This window comes from Suricata suricatta, chromosome 15 (genome assembly GCF_006229205.1).
Source record: "Suricata suricatta isolate VVHF042 chromosome 15, meerkat_22Aug2017_6uvM2_HiC, whole genome shotgun sequence".
NCBI lineage: Eukaryota > Metazoa > Chordata > Mammalia > Carnivora > Herpestidae > Suricata > Suricata suricatta.
In genome coordinates this window covers 21957733-21981170 of record NC_043714.1, presented here as the reverse complement: position 1 = coordinate 21981170, position 23438 = coordinate 21957733, and the positions used below count along the sequence as shown (strand labels likewise).

General features: G+C 35.6%; 1 protein-coding gene across 7 annotated transcripts in view; it reads left to right on the top strand.

The window, feature by feature from the left end:
* Positions 1–23438, top strand: part of STAU2 (staufen double-stranded RNA binding protein 2) — a 294518-nt gene that overhangs the window by 62291 nt on the left and 208789 nt on the right. The window lies entirely within an intron of this gene.

Genomic DNA, 23438 nt, shown 5'->3' with positions numbered 1-23438 from the left:
TGTTGCAGACAGGACCATGTTTTAAAATCATGCACAATACAGTGCTGAGTTCTCAGTTGATGTGCAGATACTTAGCTTAATTAGTGTTTTTCTTAGTTTGTCCAAATACATTACAAAAGTCAGTATTTTTAATTTATAGAAATTTGTTGGAAGAATTTACTAAGTCTTTCTACACACTGCATCATATTGTGATAGTTACCAGTGTAACAGAATTTTCTTTTATAGGCAAAGCAGAATTTAAAAAAAGGTTAAGTGTTTTTTTCCTGATCATTTATAAAAGTCATATTACTCCTTGTAGAAATAGAAAATGCAAAATGTTAAAAAGAAAATAAAAATAACTTGTAATTCCGGAATTAAATGCCTTTAATATTTTGATGTATTTTATATATATATATTTTCTTTGCACATTTATTTAACCAATTGAAGTCATTCTTTAGATGCAGTTTCCACAGTACTTTATGGAGGTACCATACATGATTGACAAAATGCACAGAGCTTAAACATGCATTGTGATAACACTATTTATGTATATATATGTATTTATACTTTCATGGGTCACTTTTTACATCTGTATATCCCCACAACACGGCCAGCATGTTCCTGTCATCCTGAGAATATCCTCAGACCCGGCTGCACACGTTGCCCCCCCCCCCCCCCCCCCCCCCCCGCAGGAGTGACTGGGGTTCTGTCACTGTAAATTAGTTCTTCATGTCATTGAACTTCACACAAATAGACTCATGTAGTATGTACTCTTTTTTGTTTGGCTTTTTTCACTTTATATAGTGGTTTTCTTGTTTATTTGTTTTTCTTTTTTGAGATTCTATCTTATTACTTGTATCTGGATTTTGCCCTTTTTTATTGCTAAACAGTGTTCCTTTATTTATGAATATGTCATAGTTTATTCATTTCACATATACAATATTGTGCCCTTTTTTCATTGAATATAGTGGTCATTTTTCATGTATTTCTTTTAAAGTTTATTTATTTTTTAGTAATCTCAAAGTCCACTGTGGGGCTTGAATTATGACTCGGAGATTAAGAGTTGTATGGTCTTCTAATTGAGCCAGCCCGGCACCCCCATTTTTCATATTAAAAAAAATTTTTTTTAATGTTTATTTTTGAGTGATTCAGAGAGAGAGACAGCATGAGCAGGAGAAGGGCAGAGAGAGAGGGAGACACAGAATCCAAAACAGGCTCTAGGCTCTGAGCTGTTAGAAGAGCCCAGCATGGGGCTCGAACTCATAAACTGTGAGATCATGACCTAAGCCAAAGTCAGGTGCTTAACTGTGCCACCCAGGCACCCCCAGTTTTCATATTTTTAAATGATTTTCAAAAAACATTTTTGATGGCTCTATAATGCTTCATTTGGCCAGGGTATATTTTATAAGGATATAAACAAGTATAAACAAAGAATACTTGATAGATACATAAACAAAACGTACCTGTTTTTGATCATCTAGGTAGTTTCCCCCTTTTTTGCAATGATAAATAATATTTCAGCAAACTATTTTTACATACAAATTTTTGTTCACATCACTGATTATTTCCTTAAAATTGGTTACTATAAAGGGAAGATTAGGTTGGAGAAAATAATGTTACCCAATTACATTAACATTTGTACTAATTTCTTAGAGTACATTCTGTTCCATTCTGACAACACCGAGTTTAAAAAATACATTGTCGTAATTGATAGTTAGAATGTGTTATGTTTTTAAATTTTGGTTTTATTAATTACTTGTGAGATTGAACAGTTTTTAAATCTTACTTGCTTGCGCTTTTTGATTTGTCTAGTTAAATTTGCTAATTTTTGTTGCATTACTTGACCAGTCTTCAATTGTTTATGTATGGAGGGTATTAGAACTGTCTATTTTGTTTCATTTTCCTGCTTAAGAAAACTTGGCTTTTAGTTTTGTGTTTGTTTTTGATGTGCAATAGTTTTAGATGTCATATGACCTAATCTATAATTTTTGTGTGTTTGATTTCTCCTACTGCTTTTATGCTTAAGAAATTCTTGTGATCAAATATTTACTAAGGCTTAGAAAGAAACTTTTTGTTGAGATATAGTTGGCATCCAACATTGTACAGGTTTAAAGTGTACAACACACTGACTTGGTACATTTATGTTGCATTATGATTGCCATTGTCACCTCTGTCATGTCACATAATCATAATTCTAGTGTTGAGATGCTGATATTTTAGAAATCATTTTATGCATTTAACATTACAGTTCAGATGTGAGGAGAAGATATTTAGTGTGCATATAACCTGATAACTTTTGGTGTCTTGTTTGGTAGTATGTATTTACCATTTAAAACTCAGTCCTATTCAGATTTTAAATGGTTCCTTTAAATATTATTGCTCAGATTCTCTAATAAAAATGTGTGCGATCTCTTAGACTTCTGCTCCTCCCCCTTTTCTCCCAGGTGTGTCTGGGGGAATTTACTGTGTTGTCATGGCAGGAAAGGAGGGACCCTCACCTTTCTGTCGTGTTCTGTATTGTCCTCTGGGCTTCTGTGCTCTTTGTGGTGATGTCCCCTGCCCAACAGAGAGCGGACCCCTGCCTTGCTGCCTTGCTGAAACCTGCAGTTGGTGACGTGTAGTCCTGTCAGGTGACGCTGCCACGGAGTACTTACCATCTCTCCCTTGCTCATCTGGCCTAAATCCTGAACTCCCTCTGGTTTCCTGGGATGCTATTCCATTCTCATCTTCTTCTGTCGTGTCTCCTAATTGGAGCATCCAGTGTCAGGCTTACCAGCTCTCCACTTGGTGTCCGTCCACACCCCATAAGTGACTAGAAGGGCATCACATTTCTCTAGCAGTTGATTTACTTTCTTGTTTTCTGTATAACATACACATTGTCTTTCTCATGAGCCTGAAGTTACCTAATATAAATAAAACTATTCGCCCACTTAAGCACAATAGATTTAGTTGGTCACCTGAATTAGATATACCTTGCCTAGTGTATACTAGGCAAGATAGTCTGTCTGTCTGTCTGTCTATCTATCTATTTATAAGTTTGTTTATTTTGTGGGGGGAAGGGGCAGAGAAAGAGAGGGAGAGAGAGAATCCCAAGCAGGCTCTGTGCTGACAGGGCAGAGCCCAGTATGGGGCTCAAACCCACGAATCATGAGATCTGGTCTGAGACAAAATCAAGAGTCAGAGGCTTACCGACTGAGCCACACAGGTGCCCTTATTTTTAATGTACTGTAATGAATAGTCTCATGAGGATATTATATTTAAATGCTTACTTTATTTTGATATCTATAGTCCTTTCTTGAAATCTTAACTAGAGTTTTGATTAGTGAATTTATTACTTTAAATGAAAGAAATCTGGTGTTAAAGCAATGAAAACTCAGACGGCAATCTCTGGGGTTTTTAATATGGAGCTCACATTCTAGTAGGGGAGGCGGTCAGTAAGAAGCGGTTACTCAGTGAGAAGGTGACTTCCAATAAGGACCTAAAAGGAGAGGGGGGATTTGTAGTGAGAGAGTCACGAGAGAGGGAGAGAATATTCCAGGCAGAACAAACAGCCAGCGAAGTGCTCCTGAAATGGGAACGCGCCAGGCATGTTGATGTCTTCACCGGGAGACGTATGGCTGGAGAAGAGGGAACCAAAGGAGAGAATACTTGGGATATAAGAATGTGGCCGGGGTCACGTGGTTCGGTCTGGTTTTTTTTTTTTAAATTGTAAGTTCTTTGTTAAGATGTTGACATTTTTCCTTTGTTGGCAATTTCTGGTTTCAGGATCTGATTCCGTGGTTGTCGTGAGGCACACGAGAAGTTATTTATGACTTCTTTAAAGTGTCGGGCCTTAGGCCTACTTAACGGAGAAAGTAGATTTTGCTTTCAGATTGCTGGAGAGTCTTTTCAGATTGTTTTGAGATTCTGCAGATCATAAAAAATGGTAAAAAAGAAAACAGGGAAGTCCTGGTAAGCTGCAAGGGCATGTTTCAAGTTAAAAGCTCTCTGCTCACAAAAGGGCAAACTTAACCACTACTCATTAGGCTGTAAAAATGATCACGTCACATATGACCTTAATTTGCAGATGACAACACCTGAATGTGTTCCAGGGCATTTGCAGCCAAGGATCAGAGGAGATGCTCTTCTCTTTGTCAGACTCCAGATGAATTAGTAGCTTCTTAATAAGGGAGGGAATGAAAGGTTAAAAAGTCCAAGAAACAGATATCATTTAGAGGGGTTTATGAAAAAGTCCTGTCATTTTCTACTTAAAATAATATTAAGTAATAATTAGATATTACCAATGCTATTTTTTAAAATGTATTTATTTTTATTGAATTCGGTTCTTTCCTGATGAGCTTTCTACACTCACTCAAAGGCTAAGGAGGCACTTACAGAAGCCACTTCTCTACCCCCATCCCCCCACTGTCCTATTTTATGATGGCTGGGGAAAAAGATTTATCCACAAGCAAAATCTGGATGCAACCTGGATTCTGAAGGACCTGTCTCTCTTTGTTATACCCAAGATGTTTCAAAATGGATACATCCTGTCACATCTTTTTCTTTCTCATTTGGGCCACTGTTGACAAACAGATACAAAGTTGAAAGCTACAGAAATTTATATGACAAAGTGTAGGATGTAAAGGTTGGGGAATATTTTATGCTTTTGTTCTCCTATCTTAGAAAAGTGATGTACTTATTTCAAGGAACAGAATGGTTGAAATCAGGCCTCTGACAGTTTGTCAATTTTGTGAATGCACAGATGCAAGAAGCATTCCTGCTTTCCCAGTGGCCAGAAGGTCCCCATGCTGCTGATGCAGATGGGCCCACGGCCCACAGCTCTAACTAGAGTTTGTGAAAGTGGGGATTTTTGCCTTATGTAACTGGGTAGTCTCTTGGGGTGATTGCAGGCATGGTTGAATATATGGCTTTAGTGTTCTTTTTTCCATTTCTCTTTTTAGCTCTTGTCTCATTTTTCCTCCGTTTGACTTCATTTTTAAAGAAGCTGACTTTCATGTGCTGTGTCTCATATGCTACATAGTCATTAGACATGTACCAGAGAAGGAACAAGTTTGTGTGTACTTCTTAGGAAAGCCCCGGGAAAGACTTTGAGTAGACTATCTATCCCTTTGTCATTCAGACTGGATTTGGGGTTTGCGAATACTTTAATTGGCCCATACTTGGGTTTGTGCCCAGCCTGGAGAAACAGGGATTAATCCCATTCAAGCTGCTATGCAGAGTACAATTATTTTATGAAAATTCCCTCAAGGCAAAGATTCTAAAGGAGAATCATTTCCATTACAGCCAGAATATTTGGTTCAAATCATTCTGATGCTTTTTGCTGTGTGGTTTTGGGCAAGGCACTGGACCTCTCTTAGTTTCCTCATTTGCTAAATAGAGATAATAATAAATGAAAGGACTGTCATGAGGTCTTTTATTAAGGAAATATTTACTGAATGTCTGCTCTTTGCCACATGTCATGTTAAGAGTAGATACTTTGATGAAAAATAGTCTGGTAGATTCTGAGTCCATTAGAAGTTGAAAACAATGCAGAGAAACAGTAACAGAGTGATAGATGTGATCATATGGTGCTGTGGAAGCGCTGAGAACAAGCACCTCACTCAGATGGGGGAATCAAAGAAAGAAGCTTCCTAGAAGGAATTGACACTTGAACTGAATCTTCAAGGTTACCCAGGCACTAGCCAGGGGACGAAGGTAAGGAAAAGCAAACTAGATTTTGGGAACAACAACAAGGAATCCTGAGAAGTTTAGTTCATCCTGGACTTGCAAGCAGTGCTGTATGTCTAGAATGAAAAGGCTGAAGTTCAGGCAGGGTGCTGATCTGATGTCCTCAGATGGCCTTGGGAAGAGGTTTAGATTTATCTTGAAGGTGATTGGGAGCCAGTGAAGGGTTGTAAGCTGAGGGATAAAATGATTAGATATCTCTTTTAGGCATCTTAGGAACTATTTAGGGAAATAGTTTTGAAAGGCTTAAAATTCAAGGGAGAAATGAATTACAAGGATGTCGTAATTCAAGCTTAACGTGATGAGAGCATGGAACAGTGAAGACGGAGAGGAGGGCAGTGTCTGCGTATTTAGAAGGTGGACTTGATAGCACTTGGGGACTGTTGGGATGAAGGAAGTAATTAAAGATAACTTTCACATGTCTGGATCACTAGTAGTATTTTTCACAGTGAGGAGTTGAAGTTGGTCTTAGGAATTCTGTTTTGTCTATGTTGAGTCTAAATTGGAGGGTATGGGAAGATTATCTTTGGCTTTGAAGGTTTGTTGGAAGTACACGTGGGAAGAGGAACTCAGGGTCTAGAGTTTCCCTGAAGCTCACATATCAGAGTGACACTGTTGAGGATACAACCTAAGTTTGAGTGACAAATCTTTTCTTTGTTCATGTAGGATTTATATTTCCTTCTCAAAAGGATTTAGTTATGCTCGTTTGTCATTTTTTGATTTGGAAAAATTTCATGGCATGTCCCCATGCCAAGAACGGCCATCCTTAGGCTTGATGGGTATATTTTGGGTCAAGACAATATTTGGTTGCTAATGTATCCTGGTCCAATCACTTATACCTAGGTTAGTGAAGTTGCTTTCTCTTAAGATGTATGGTATGAGTCATAGTAAGTTAAACATGGGACAAGGACTATTTTGCTAACGTTACTTGTTCCAATGGGCAGAGCCAGATCTCTTCATGGACTCCCCTACTCGAATTTTTTAAAAAATATTTTTAATGTTTTATTTATTTTTGAGAGAGAGAGAGACAGACAGCGTGAACAGGGGAGGGTCAGAGGAAGAGGGAGACACAGAATCTTCTGAAGCAGGCTCCAGGCTCTGAGCTGTCAGCCCAGAGCCCGACGCGCGGCTCAAACCCACCAACCGTGAGATCATGACCTGAGCCAAAGTCAGCCACTGACTGAGCCACCCAGGCGCCCCTCCCCTTTTGTTGCCCTGAGAAATAAATCTATGAGACTTGGAAAGAACTTTTTGGACAGCTATAGCTATCAGTAGAGATTTGATAGGGTGAAACAGACTTTTTTTTTTTTAATGTTTATTTATTTTTGAGAGACAGAGACGGGGGAGGGTCAGAGAGAGGGAGACACAGAATCCAAAGCAGGCTCCAGGCTCTGAGCTGTCAGCACAGAGCTTGACATGGGGCTTGGACTCATGAACTGTGAGATCATGACCTGAGCTGAAGTTGGACACTTAACCAACTGAGCCACCCAGGTGCCCCAAATAGATTTTTTGAAGCATCTGAACTGATTGTATTTCATTATGTTAATTATCAGTAAAATTAGAAATAATCAAGATTTTAGTTTATGAAATAGCTTATTGCATTTCAGTTTGTTATATAGGCTGATGACTAGATGCTAATACTGCATTAGTGTGCTATTAATTTTGAGCTTGTTCAAACTTTAAAATTAGGTTTTAAAATTTTCATCCCACCGTAGTTAACATACAATGTTGTATCAGTTTCAGGTGTACAATTCAAACTGTCAGTCTCAGTATTCTTCACTACTTTCTATTGCCCTTTGAAAAAACATGTTGGAAAGTATAACAGTTGAGATACTGAATATTTATTTGTATGCAGCAGGATGAATGGAAGAAGCCTGTAATTTTGCTTTCTGCCACCAGATGGTGCTTGTGTACTGATAAAACAACATGTAGACTGGGTGAGTTCATACCCGTTAGTATTCCAGGGCTGGTGGTTAACTGATAAATGAGAGGTTAAATCATACAAAATTATTAGTATTTGACCTTCCTTTGTTCTGTAAATATGTTGGTTTCATATGGTTTAACCTAACAGGAAAAAGCCAGCAAAGTACACAACTTTAAAGCCTCTTGGATAAATGAAATAAATGTGAAGTAGTAAAAAGCAGGAATTCATTTAAGTAGTTATATATAATTTTGCCTTTTGTACACTATATCCTGTGGTTTGGGGAATTCTTTTCTCTATTGTATGTTTTATGTATGTTACAACTTTTCAAAGATATTTAAAAAGTTTTTAAGCTTTTATTTACTAATTTTGAGAGTGAGTGAGTGAGCAGGGGAGGGACAGAGAGAGGGAGAGAGAGAAAACCTCAAGCAGGCTCTGCACCATCAGCACAGAGCCCGACGCATGACTTGAACCCACAAACCATGAAATCATGACCTGAGCAAAACCAAGAGCCAGATGGCTAACTGACTTGAGCCATCCAGGCACCCATCAAAATGACATTTCTTTTAAAAATGATATTTCTTCATGAGGATACTAGTTTATAGGCAGATGTAGAACTGAAAGGCTGTAAGACAAAATTTTTTAATATTCTCTATTTTTACATAGGACTACATTACTTAGATTAGAAATGTGTTTTTATGTAGGGGAAATAAATCCGAACCCATACTAAAGAAGCTTTAAAAATACACTGTGTTTTGAAACTCTTAGAATGAGTTAGGGAAGAGGATTTGAATAGGTTGAGAAAGCAAAGATCAGGGAGAATGAACTGGAAGATGAAGCTAGGGAATCAGAGAGCAAGGGAGATGGTTTCAGGGTAAACGAGAGGTTTCGTCTGGGCCAAGAGCTCTTGTCTTAGGCAGTGGTATTTAAAATGAAGAATAGGAACAAGTGAACATTGTAACTCTTTAAAACAAAAATTGTAACTCTTACTCATCTGGTAAGACCAGATATTACGCACTTCATTTTATGAACTAGAAATACAACTTTTCTTTGAAGTGAAGTATAAAGAGCCTTCTCACCCACCCCACATTTGTTTCTTCAAGTATTAGATAAAAATAAAATTATTAAAAATATTATAGGGCTTATTCATTTGGCTGTAATTGGGACCAGATTTACCCTCCCTCAATAAACACCTAGAAAACCTAAGGAGTTTCTTACGTTATATATGGACTGATATGATATGAAGGGAAGTTATAGTAAGTTAAAGATGTATATTGCTGCTGTGCAAAAAAGAATAGTTAAGACTATAATAGTGGGTATAAAATGGAATAAAAAATGTAATCTTAAAGAAGGCAGAAAAGAGGGAGAAAAAAGGAGTAATGAACACATGGGAGAAATAGAAAACAAAGAATAAGATGTTAAATGCAGATGGCTTGACTGTTTTAGTTAAAAGATAAAGAATGTCAGACATGATAAAAGAGCAGGAAATACAACCATATGATATATAAAGAAATCTACTTTTATTTTTAATCTAAAATTTTTTTAAATGTTTGTTTATTTTGAGGGAGAGTGCGAGCAGGGAAGGGGCAGAGAGAGGAGACACAGAATCCAAGGCAGGCTTCCGGCTCTGAGCTGTCAGCACGGAGCCGGATGTGGGGCTCAAACCCACCAACCGCGAGATCATGACCTGAGCCGAAGTCACTTAACTGACTGACCCACCCAAGCAACCCAAGAAATCTACTTTCAATATAAAGACACAGATTGGTTAAAAGAATGGAAAATGATATTTCATGCAAACACTAATCATAATAAAGCTGCAGTGGGTATATTTATATAAGACAAAGTAGACTTCAGAACAAGAAGTATTTTCAAGAATAAAATTACCATTGAATGATGAAAGGATAAAATCATCCAGAAGACCTAACAGTTGTAACTATACACGCACCTATAAGCAGGCTTTAGAATAACTATACAGAAAACAAGAAGACTACGTCACTGGTGTGGACTAAATTGGGTACCCCCCAAGTTCATATGTTGAAGCCCTAACTTGAAATGTGATGGTATTTGGAGATAGGGCCTGTGGGAGGTCATTAGGTTTCGAGAGGTCATGAAGGTGTGGTCCTTGTGATGAGGTTATTGCTCTTTTTAGAACAGATGCCAGACAGCTAGCTCTGTACTCTGCATATCCCCTGCCCTTGCCATGTGAAGACATAAGAAGTCAGTTGTCTGCAAGCCAGGAAAAGGGCTCTCATCAGAAACTGACCACGTAAGCACCTTGATCAGCCTCCAGAACTGTGAGAAAATAAATTTCTGTTGTTTAAGCCACCCAGTCTGTGGTATTTTGTTATGGCGGGCCAAGCTGACTAAGGTAGCTGTATGGTTCAGTAACATGTCCGTGAGTGTTCTGGATGTCCCCATCTGGTAACAGTAGAGTATACATTCTTTTTATGTGCACATGGAACAGTCACCAAGATAGATGATATGCTGTGCTATAAAGCAATTCTCAATAAATTTAAGAGAATTAAAATAATACAAACTGTTCTTTGATCCCAAAGGGATTGAGTTAGAAATAAATATGATAAAGATATCTGGAAATTCTGTAAGTATTTGGTAATTAAACAACATATTTTTAAATAATGCATGGGTCAAAGGAGAAATCACCAAGAATATTAGAAAAATATTTTGAACTAAATGAAGATGAAAATTAAACATTGAGATATGGATGTAGCTAAAGCAGTGCTTGGAAGGAAATGTATAGTTTTAAATGCTACATGAGAGAAGAAAAAGTCCAAAATTATTGCTTTAGGTTTCCACCTTAAGAAGCTAGAGCTTGTGCTTTGTCTCAAAAAATAAACATTAAAAAATATGTGAGCATCTTACAGACACAGAAAAAGCATTTGATGAAAGTCAACATTCATGATAGAGACTCATCAAACTAATGGAATGTAGTTTCCTTGTGACAAAGGATTTCTCTAACCTCTAGCTGGTGCTATGTTTTGTGACAGAAGACTGAATATTTTACTTGTAAGATGAGCAAGGCAATGATGTACATGTCACCACTTGTAGTTAGCATTGTACTTGAGTTCTAGTAAGTACAATAATATGAAATAAAGGGGGAATATTGGATAAGAAGAAATAAAACTGTCACAAATGCAAACACCATGAATTTTTAGAAAATTCTAAGAACTTAAAAAATGAAAAGCTACTGAAATAAATGAGTAGAGCCAGATCACAGGATACAGGTCAATGTACAAGACATCAACAGTGTTTCTATTTCAGAGTCATAAACAACTGAACATAAAAATAGCATAAAAGCGTGTCAAACTTGGTATTAAATATGACAAAATATAGCACAAGCTGTATACTGAAGACTAAAATATATTGTTCAGATAAATTAAAGAAGACTTGATACAGTTAAAATATCAGTTATTCCAAAGTTAACACAATGCTGCAATGCGATCCCAATCAAAACCCTAGCAGGTTTTTGTCTGTGTGTGTTTGTAAAATTGATAATACTAACGTTTGTGTGAAGATGCAGAGTCCCTGCAGTTGCCAGACAGTTCTGAAAAGAACAGGCAGATTTGGAGAGCTCATACTGCCCGACTCCAAGACTTGTTCTAAAGCCACAGTAATCGAGACAGTGAAGTATTGGCTTGGGGACTGATCAGTGGGACAGAATAGAACAGAGGTTGGCAAACGGGCCCATGGACCAAATCTGGCCTCCTTGTTTTCATATGGCCTGCAAGCTTAGAAGGGTTTTTACATTTTTAAATGGTTAGGAAAAAAGTTTTTACTGATATTTCATAGCACATGAAATTTAGATGAAATTGAAATTTTAACGTCAAATTTTACTGGAACTCAAATGTGATCATTTATTTATATATTATCTGGAGCGGCTGTCGTGCTGTAGCAGCAGAGTTGAGTGGTTATGACAGAGAGCATATGACTTGCAAAGCCCAATATATTTACTCTCTGGCTCTTTACGGACAAAGGTTTGCTTGATCCCTGGAATACAGAACCAGGAAATAGACCAACTCATATATATATATGTGTATATATATATGAGTTGGTCTATTTTTTTTCAAAATTTAACAAAGACGCTAATAAGCAAAGGATACTCTTTTCATCAAATAGTGGTAAAACAATTGGATATCCAGATAGAAAGAAAAGATCCTCAACACTTACCTCACACCATGGTCAAAAATTAATTAGAAATGGATCATAGCCCTACATGTAAAAACTAAAGCTGTAAGTTTTTATTACTTTTATTATTTTAAGATCTTACTGAACTTAAAAAGCATGAACTTATGAACTTAAAAATGCATAATTTACAGAAGAAAAGATTTCGCTACTTTAGAGAAAGGTGAAGATTTCTTAGAACAAAAAACACAAATCATAAAGCAAAAAATTAAGAAGTTAAACTATCAAAATTTCAGGTATCAAAACTTCTGATACCTGAAAGTCATTGTTTAAAAATCTAGAAAGCAGGACATACACTGCAATAAAATATTTGCAATACATAGGTTGACACAGGATTTGTATCCAGAATATATAAATGGACACTTAATACTCAAGACAAACAAATGAGCAAGGTAATTGAATAGACACTTCATTAAAGGAGAGATAAGAATGGCTAATGAGCATTTGAAATGCTTGATATCATTAATTTTCAGGGAAGTACAACTTAAAACTGTAGTTAAAATTTACAAAGACTGGCAATACCAAGTGTCATGGCCAGGCAGCTGGAACTCTCGTACATTGTTGCTGGGAAGATAAAACTGTATGACCATTTTGTCATGGTTTGTCACTTTCTTATGAAAGTAAAGCTATATTTACCATACCACCCAGCAATTCCATTCTTGGTGTTTACCTAAGAGAAATGAAAATATATGGCCATTCAAAGACTTGTATATAATATTTGTAGCATCTGTCTTTTTCTTCTTCTTCTTTTTTTTTTTGCATTTTTCTTTATAATAGCCCTACACTAGTAATATCTACCTCAAGTTAAATGGTTAAAGAAATTATAATATGATCATGCCATGGAATACTACTCACTAGTAAAACGTTTGATTCAGTGAATCTGGAAAGCATTATGGTGTACGGAAGAAGCCAGATTCACATGTGTATACTGTACGGTTGTATTTTCATGACCTTTTAGAATGGGCAAAACTCATCCACAGTGACATAAAGCAGTTCTTGCCTGCCTAGATCCAAAGGTGGGGACTTGTTTTCTACAAGGAAGCCTTTTGGGGTGGTAGAAATCTTCTGTATCTTGATTTTAGTGATTGTTATACAGCCCGCATAGGGCTCTGTGCTGACAGCTCAGAGCCTGGAGACTGCTTTGGATTCTATGTTTCTCTCTCTCTCTCTCTGCCCCTCTCCTGCTCACATTCTGTCTTTGTATCTCAAAGGATGAAAAAACATCAAAAAAAAATTAAAAAATATTTTGTAATACTGAATTTTTTTTGAAGCCAAAAGTGTGTCTAAGAAAGGGTCAGATTTTTGCCTCTCAAGCATTTTTCCAAAACCATTGTAAATGTTTTACTAGGGGCTAAAATAATATTTACCTCATAGGGTGTTTGAGGATAAAATGGCATGTCTGTAAATTGCTTAGCTTTTGCCTTTGCTCAATAAATGTTGCTTAATTGTTAGCCTTGATTATACTGTAGGTAATATAGTTGTAAGTCCAGGCTCTGGGGTTGGAATGATGGCTGTGTGGATTTGAACATGTTACTCAACCTTCTCATTCTCAGTTAACTCATCTATAAATCAAGGAGAATAGCTTATGCTTCCTTATAATGTTATTTTCAGGATTAAATATGACAATTCCATGACTACACGTGGCCTATTATCTTACTTTACCATAGTGTTTGTAACTCCTTAAAAATAATTTAAATATCAGAGAGTTTTTTAATAATTCACTTCTGCCCAACTAAAAAAATCAGATATGATTCTATTATTATTTCTAAGTATTTACTTATCAGAAGGAATGACTGATTCTATAATACAGAAATGTATACTTTTATTTAGCCTTTTGTTGGAATTTAGTTGATCCTGGAATAATACTGCCATTGCAGCCCAGAAAGGCATTTTTCCCTTGGAAAACTACTGTGCACATCAGCAGTTAGAAATTTGGGATTTGAGCATGAGCCTAGAAAATCTGTGCTTTTTATTAATTATCTGTGGCATTTATACACCTACCTCTTCTGCTTATAATGGCTTGATAGCCATCCATTTTACCTTTGATCTTTCAACTTTCTCACTTTCATTCCCAGGAGTGGTTAGTTAGTCTGCGTTTTCTTGCCACTGAGTTAGTATTCTCGGACTAATAACTTGTAACAAATTTCCCCTGATACAAATTCAGAACTCCAGACTCCTTTTTCTCCTCTTACAGGCAGTCAGGCGAGCCCACGGCTCACCATTTAATTTTGTATTAGAGACTGTTTAAATTATCTGGTATGTTTAATACATTTAAAAAACCTTTTTACATGTCACATGTTTAACGTTTTTCATATCCCCTTAAAACAAAAACAAAAGTAGACGTAAACAAAGCCAATCCTTAAATTTGGGAAAAAAAAAAAAAAGACTTTTTATAATTCTGGGTTGACCGTTTTATTTTATTTGGCCACTTAGTTTTGTAATGCTCTTGAGATTCCTTTTTGAGTTCTTTATGGTGAGTGTTTAAAAATTATTCTCCATAAAGGTGAGTATAAGGAAAATAGCATCAAATGGATTATTACTCTAAGTCCTCATCTCCCTAAGGTTTATCATGATTCTTTAAGAAAATGCACCCTGGACTTAAATATGATAAACACTATATTCATAATTCTTTGTAAGAAGTGATCTATCTTTCTAGCCAGAATTTTTTTTAGAATTTCAATAACTTTTCTTCTAGATTAGAGAAATAATTATTTTATTTGAAATGAATTTTACCAGTCTGTTGTTCATACTCTGCAAACCAAGTACAGTAGTTAGCCCGCTGTGTGTTTGAAGCGGTGCTAGATCACAAGTGTTTCTTCTGTATAGTTCAGCAAAATCTTGCTTTAACAGTGAATTTAAACACTGCTTACTTGTGTTTAAAAAAATATCTGGACAAAATGACTGTTCAGCTTGTGAAGACCTTGTTAATATGACATGCAGATGAGTAGGCTTTCTATTTTTAGAATTGTACAAAGAGAATTTATACAGGTTGCTAGTCTTAGCTCTGAGAAACTTCAAAAATTGTCTTTTCCTCTTTGTGTTGGAGAGTTTTTCTTTATGAATTGAAAAACATAATCTACCAGGTGTTTTTTCTTAATATTCAATCACTTTTTACATATTTTGTTCGACTGTTGATTTTTAGCAAAAGGTTTATGAAGTTTTTAATGTTAATTGGATTTAGAAAGAAATTTAAGTATGGTTTTTAATGCGAGTGCTGTGACTATCAGTTTACGTTTATAGATGTTTCTGCAATAATAGTATTTCTTGGAAATGGAATATCATATCTAATAAATCCTGGGCAAGATTTTGGGTGAGCATCACAATAGGCCATGTTCCAAAGTTTGTTTTTATGTGGGCTACTGGAAACTTAGAGTGTCTTTCTCACAGAGTGTGGCAACTGGTGACACAGTCCCCACAGTATTCCATAGAAGCTCTTTTCAGTCACAGTGAACAGCATACCTTGTAAATAGTTCCAGCTTTGGTTTCCAAGGATCATTTTCCCCTCAAGGCCACCTGACCAATAGAAGTTAGCCTCTTGGAACTCCAACAATAGCAGGAGGAGCAAAGAAACAAAGGTTTCAGATATATCAGAGGTGATGGAGTGAGACCGTATCCCCTTTTACAGCTTTAATTTTTGAATTGTTTATTAATAGAAGCAAGTTTAGTCAGCCCAAGGAAGGGTCTGTGCCTTAAGTGCTAGGCATGCTTTAGAAGAAGGCTGCAGACAGGCAGCTGAAGATGGATACACTGATAGAGGCAGCGTATTGTCTTCGGGTACAGTGGGTAAGATGTGCCTTATATAGGGTACAGTGTTTGTTGGTAAGGAGTGGAGGTGGCGTGCTAGAACAAAAAAAATTCCTATATTTTGTACAGAAATTTCTGGTTTAAAAATAAAATTTATATTTTCCAAATTTGGTTTAGCACAGGGGTTCCCATTTCTCCACTAGGTTGCCAAACTTACTGTTTTCTAATTTTTTGACAATGGCCATGCTAATGAGTGTGAAGTGGTCCAGCCAGTTTCAATACCACCTCACAGTTACAGATTCTTATCTGGGGACACTTTTTTTCCTGATTCATTGATGCTAGGAATATGTTTATTCATTGATTATTCATTCAGTATGTTGGTGTCAGTCAGTTAGTAGTTCTTGGGAAGTGAGATGCTGGTGAGCAGAAGATGAGTAGGACACTGCCCTTACTCTAGAGCTTACAGCCTGGTCTGGAAGACAGGTGATGATAGCTGAGCATGAGAAGGGCCGCAGTGGGGATTATAGCAGACACCTCGAGAGTACTTTAGAAGGTGATTTATCTTCTTTCGCACCAGGCAGACCATCCCCGAAACTATTTGTCTTAGACTGATTAGCTGATGCAGCTAGAGAAAAGAAAACAATGAAAGTACAGAGAAAGAAAGAATGAAGATTAAAGCAGAAATGACAGAGAAAGAAATTAGAACAAAGAAAACTTTTAACAAATTGTAAGAGACTACTTTACAGACTTCCGTACAAATAGATTTGAAAACCTAGATGATGTAGATAATCTCCTGGGAAATATTGTTTATCAAAATTGGCCCCTTAGAAATAGAAAGCTTGAATTCATCAATATTCACTGAAAAAAATAGAGAAAGTTAATAAATGCACACAGTAGGACCAGAGCCACACAGTTTCACAGAGGTATTCTACCTAACAAATTGTCAAAGACTTAACATTAAGTCTATATAGCATTTCTAGAATAGACTAGAGAGATATAGACACAGAGGGGAATTTCCAAAATTTACTGTATATAAATTGAAGCAAAAGAGTCACATGAAAAAAGTAGGAGAGGAGTTTTTAAATTCTCTTTACAAAACAAATACAACATTGTTACCTGGGCCTGATAAAGATGATACAGAAAAGGAAATTGAAACCTAATGCCAAATATAAATATTATAAGAAAAAACAAAGCATGAGAAAATAGGATCTAATAGTAAGTAATAATAACTTTTAGAAAAGCTTGTTGAGTTGAATTTAAGTCATTTATCTTAATGCTTACATTGTTAGTGATGTATTTCCTCTGATCATTGCTTTACATGTGTCCTGTTGTTCCAGTTATGTAGTATTTTCATTATTTTTGATCTGTAATTTCAGTTTATATTTTCCCTTTATTTAGAAGTTGTTCAATAAAGGTTTAATTTTCAGGGAGAGGGTTATTTTTTCATTTTATAATGTTTAAATTACTTTCTGGTTTATCACTTTGTGATCCAAGACTTTTTTTGGGGTAATGTTTCTACTTGGTGGTGCTTACTCATGCTTTCTTGGAGATCTAATGTGGGATCAACGTGAGTATTGCATATGTACTTGAGGAATATAAAGGATATGAAGAGTTATATATGTGTATATATATTATATATATGATCTTCCATAAGATGTTATTGTTTAGATCTTTGTATCTTTACTTTTTTTGCCTACATCATTTGTCTTATACCAAGAGTGTTAAAATATCTTTGTATTTGCATGCCTCTATTTATATCTACTTGCATCTCCATTAGTGTTTTGCTTTATAAAGGTGGTTGCTGTGTTATTCGGCCCATAGATACTCATAACTGTTATATGTTATTTGAGAATTGCAGATTTTTAGCATTAGAAAATGTCCTTTACAATAATGCATTTAAGATGGAATTCTACTTCATCTGGTATCAAGGTAATAATCACTGTTTTTTATTTCCATTAACCTAGTATGCCTTTGTCCTTTTATTTTTAGTCTTTCTCTGCTTTTGGTATGCTGTTGCTTATAGCATATACTTGGGTCTTGCTTTGTGAGAAATCTTATTCCTTTAGGCCCAACTTTGAGAAACAAAGTCAGACTTTTTCTTTTTTCTTTTGGCAGTCTAATTTGGCATTGGTTGGCAGTATGCACTGCTGGGTGTTTACCATAAGTTAAATGAGTTAAGCCTGCTATTCCAGAGTTTTGGTGACAATGTATGTGAAATTCATGGTAAGATAAAAGCACTTTATTAGACAAATATCATACTAGGGAAGGGTATTGAAATAAACAGTATATTAATTTTTTAATCCTTTTTGAGTATATCAAATTAAAGGAGATGCTGCTAGGTGAAAGCATAATTTATATAATTAATAGTCATTTGATGTCTTAGGAATGCCTTTTGGACTTCTTCCTTGAAATTGAGAAGCAGAATACTTGTAATAAACATGTAACACAACCTATTGTATGTCAGTAGTTTCTAGTTCTTTGCTTTCAACAAATTGCAAAAGGATCTAGTTATTAGTTGTCATGTCTTTAAGAGCAATTTCTGATAGTAGATCACAGTATAAGTTGTGACACAAAATATTTATTGCTATAACAAAACTTGGATGATTTACTTCTGCATGTCAATAATGTTTTGAAATAAGAATAAAATTGAGAACCTGTCTCACTTTAGCAGTAGGAAGTATTCTTTCCTATCCATCTCACTAAGAAGCATATCCCTAAGCTTTTACTTTTTGTTTAAAAATTACTCATTGAAATGTGTAATATTTATGTTCTATTAATTATCTGCTAGTAACAATTGTAATAATGTCTCATTCCAGAGATTTTTTGAACATATATGCTTATAGTGGCAGGAAATATAAATGTATAAAAATTTTAATTCATATTCATATTTTTGATGCATAGCATTACAATAGAATGAGCAATAAAAGATTTCCAGGTATAAAGTTAACTGTAAAATTCCATGGAGAGAGTGGAATAACATGTAAGTTCAAAAAGGAAAAAAAATAACATAAAATCTTGATATACTGAAGAGAATTTTTGTGTTTTTGAGGGTAGGTATCAATTTGTTAGGCTACTTAGATTCCTTTGGATACATTTAAAGGAGTGACATAACACTTTTATTTTAAATTGCCAATGTTGCAGTAAACCAGAAACTATATTCTTTGCAAGTATTGAAGCTAATGAAAAATATTAGGTGTGCTAATTAAAATTTTAGATGTAATAAAAATGTGCAAGAATACACATAGTTTTCAGAATTCCTTTCTTGGGTGTATGAGCATAGAGTTTGAGGACCATTGCTGTAGACTTACTTGAGGCAGAGCGAGTTAGAGACGGCTGTTGCGGAATGCACAGAGTGGTATATAGTTTTATCTTGATTTTTACTTGGATTGGCGAATGCGGTACTATGATGAAAATAGCTTGATAACTTCAGAAGTCTTGAACACAAATATGGCAGTCACAAATAGTCTTTTGAGCTCAGTCATACCCAAAAGGGAAATCTTACGTTTCTTCTATGACATTGAATATAATTCTCCCTTTTATAATGATAAAGTTGTATTCATCATCAGTATTTCTGATATTATACAAGTAAAAATACTTTTCTTGAGCCATTAGAGGGCAGCATGAATTTATCTTTGGAATTAGCTTTCCGCAGTGTGTGAATGCTTTTGAGTCACAAGCTTAATGTAAGCATCATTTAAATAATGAAGCTTTTTTTGTTAAAACTAAAATCTCTCATTTTGAATTTTAATAAATCTTTCATTTGGAACTTTTTTAATATAGTAAAGATGTGATAACAATACACTTTTTTCTTTCTTTTCTCATCTCCTCTGCCCTTAAGAATGTTAGAATTCTTACAATGTTTGGAAAGTGGCACAATTTAAGTATTAATACATAAGTATTATGTACCTTGGTTTTCATCTAAAGAATTACTAAGTCAGTTTTATAAGATGCTCTATGTAAAAAGGATTTGAAGACAAATTTGGGAAATCCTATACACTTTATTCCCTTAAAGATTTCTTAAAGGGGAGCCTGCGTGACTTAATTGAGTGTCCGGCTTTGGCTCAGGTCGTGATCTCATGGTTTGTGAGTTCGAGCTCCACGTTGGGCTCTGTGCTGACAACTCAGAGACTGGAACCTGCTTAGGAGTCTGTGTCTCCCTCTTTCTCTGCCCCTGCCCTGCTTGTGCTTTGTCTCTCTCTCTCTCTCTCAAAAATAAATAAACAATAAAAAATTCCTGAAAGATTCTTAAAGCTGTCTATAGAAAACTGTGTGTCTTACTGGTCCCAATTCTGGCTGAACATCAGGTTCTCCTGAAAACATTTAATAAGTCTGATGCCAGACTATCTAGACTAATTAAATCAGAATTTCTGGTTGGGGAATTTGAACACCCGTGTTTTAAAAAGTTCCTTAGGTAATTCTAATGCTCAGCCTTTGGAATACCAACTGACACACAAAATTACTCTTTATGAACATCAATGATTATTTTATGATACACTGGTTTAAGTAGTAATTGGACTTTTGAAAGAGGTAAAGTATAAGGTAAAAATGATAGTTAACCAACGTCCTCAGGGAATCCCTTCTTCTGCACAGCCAAGTTTTCTAAATTGCTGAGGATTTACCTTTTTTTGGAAGTTAAAACTTTCCTTATTTCAGTAATTGCAGACAGAAAATTTTCTAAAAGTTATGGCATGCACTTTCATATTAAAATGCCACAATTATGAGCATAAAGAGTTGAGTTGGCTCAGTGTCAGCGTTACAAAAGGCCAACATTATTTTAAAAAATTTGTCTTACATTTATTTATCATTGAGAGACAGGGACAGAGCACGAACGGGGTAGGGCAGAGAGAGAAGGAGACACAGAATCCGAAGCAAGCTCCAGGCTCTGAGGAAGGTGTCAGCACAGAGCCCTACATGGGGCCCAAACCTGCGAACCACGCGATCATGACCTGAGCTGAAATTGGTTGCTCAACTGACTGAGCCACCCAGGCGCCCTACAAATGACCAACATTATTGTAAGAAAGCTACGGCATGCATTTTCATATTAAAATGCCACAGTTATGAACATAAAGAGTCAAGTTGACTCAGTGTCAGCATTACAAATGACCAACATTATTATAAGAAGTCTTGTAAGATAAATACATGGTATGTTCTTCTGTCAGATACTCCTAGACATCAGTTTCTTGAGTACCCAAGTCTGCTTTTGTTACCTCCTAAATCATCCTTAACAATCTTGTCATATTATTTCTTGTTGCATATCAGTGTTTCTTTGTGTAGCATTGCTTGCCCCTCACTTCTTTAAGGCTCTTAAACCACTATTAATCTTGAAACTGATAATGAAGTTAGGATTGGGAGCAATGTAAGAGTAACAAGGCTTTGAATTAGGCCTCAAGGTGATCCGAGAAATGTGAAGCATATGAGCTTTATTTAGTTGATAGGCCTTTTTGACCTCAGAATTTATTTTTCCTTTCATACATTTCGAATTTCTTCTGCATTTTAGGTAGAATGAACTTGCCGGTTAGCTGAATACAGGCTTGGTGAATACATAGAGATACGTAATCACATAAAATATTTTGGCAATGAACAGGAATAACAATTGCTTTAAAGAATTTCACAGATTACTTTCTCATACATTAAAGGAGAAAGGGTTCATTTGTGCATGACATCCCCCTTCTTTTGACCTTAGTTCTCTCTCTCTATTTGCTAAAAAAAAAAAAAGAAAGAAAAGAAAAAAAGAAAAAAAACTTACTTCCCCAAATGAGAAGGTTTGCATGCATATTCTTAAAAAATTGCCAACTTTGGTAATTTTTTCATGTCATTTCTACATAGGTGTTCTTCTAGTGGTGTGACCTTATTATTTAGTATTGCTTTTCTTTCCTCATCTAGAATCTTTATGTTCTCTCTCTCTCTCTCTCTCTCTCTCTCTCTTTCTCTCTTTTTCTCTCTCTTTCTCTGTGTTTCTGTGTGTGTTTTAATTCCTTGATCTCTAGAGTCTCTTCTTGAGAACCAAAAAGTGAAATTGATTTGTAGCTTTTTGATTTTTAGATGTAACAGTCTCAGTTCATGATATAAGAAAAAGAAAGAAAGTAAAAAGAGGTAAGACTAAAAGACTTTTTTTTGGGAAAAAAACCCTTTTCCTTATAGTTGTGGATTAAAAGTCAACAGAGATAGAGGTTGGTTCCTCATAAAATATTTTTAACATTACTGTCTGAAGTATAAGCAGTAAATCACTCAAGAGTAAAAGAACAAGCATTTCAATAGAAATGAGCAAAGGACATGAAGAGACATTTTGCCAAAAGAAGGCATATGGACGACAACAAATAATGAAAAGATGTTCAACATTCCTAGCCATAAGTCAAATGTAAATTAAGACCATGATGAGGTATTACTGTTCACCTACCAGAATGATAAAAATTAAAAAGAAGGACAACAACAAATGCTGGTAAGGATGAAGAGAAACTAGATCTTTCAATCATTTCTAGTGGTGATGCAAAATGGCTCAGCTACTCTGGAAAATGGTTTGGCAGTTTCTTATAAAACTAAACAAAAATTTACTATGTGACCTAGCTATCACATTCCTGAGCATCTGTCCCAGAGAAATGAAAGTTTATGAAAAAATTATGAAAGTATATGAAAAATACGTGCATATGTTTGTATTATTTTTACATGAACATACATAAGCACTGCTTTAGCTTCAGCTCACAGATTTTATGTTATGCTTAATTTTCATTCAGTTCAGTGTATTTTTAAAAAATTTCTCTTGATACTTCCTTTTTCACCTATGCATTATTTTAGAAGTATATTACCTAGCTTCCAAGTATTTGGAGATCTTTCCATTAACTTCTGTTGTTTGTGTTTATTATTGTTAATATTTATTTATTTTTATTGTTTATTTTGAGAGAGACTGAATGAGTTTGAGCACAGTGGGGGAGGGCAGAGAGAGAGAGAGGGAAAGAGAATCCCAAGCAGGCTCCTCACCGTCACTGTAGACAGTGAGGCCTGAACCTCACTGAGCCTGATATGGGGCTTGATCCCATGAATCATGAGATTATGACCTAAGCCGAAATTAATAGTTGGACACTTAACCAACTTGAGCCACTCAGGGACCCCTATTGTTCACGTTTAGTCTGGTTCCATTGTGGTCAGAGAATACGTTTTCTGTGCTTTCACTTCATTTTAATTTGTTGTGGTTTGTTTTACGGCTCAGGATATAGTCTGTCTTGGTATATATTTCATGGTACTTGAAAGAAATATGTGTTTTGCCATTGTTGATATGGTTTTCTAAATATTGATTGGATTCTGTTAGTAAATAGTGATGTTAAGTTTGTCTGTATCTTTGCTGATTTTCTGTCTGGTTGTTCTGTGAATTGTGAGAAGTATATTGAAGTCTCCAAATAAAATTGTGGATTTGCCTATTTTTCTTTCAGTTCTGTCAATTTTACTTTACATATTTTACAGCTCTGTTAGGTGGAAACTCATTTAGGATTGCTATGTAGCCTTGGTGGACTGACCTTTTTATCTTTAACTTTATGTTCCTTTTTGTATTTGGTAATTTTCTTTGCTCCTAAGTCTACCCTGTCTCATATTAAAATAATTAATACTGCTTTAAATTTTGATTAATGTTTATATGATACATTTTCCTTCTCCTTTTACTTTCTACTTATAATCTTATATTTTGTTTCTTTTTTTTTTAAATGTTTATCTATTTTTGAGAGGAGAGAGAGAGAGTGAGGGAAGGGCAAAGAGAGGGAGACAGAATCTGAAGCAGGCTCCAGTCTCTGAGCTGTCAGCACAGAGCCTGACGTGGGGTTCTTGCTCATGAACTACAAGATCATGACCTGAGCCAAGTCGTATGCTTAACCAACTGAGCCAT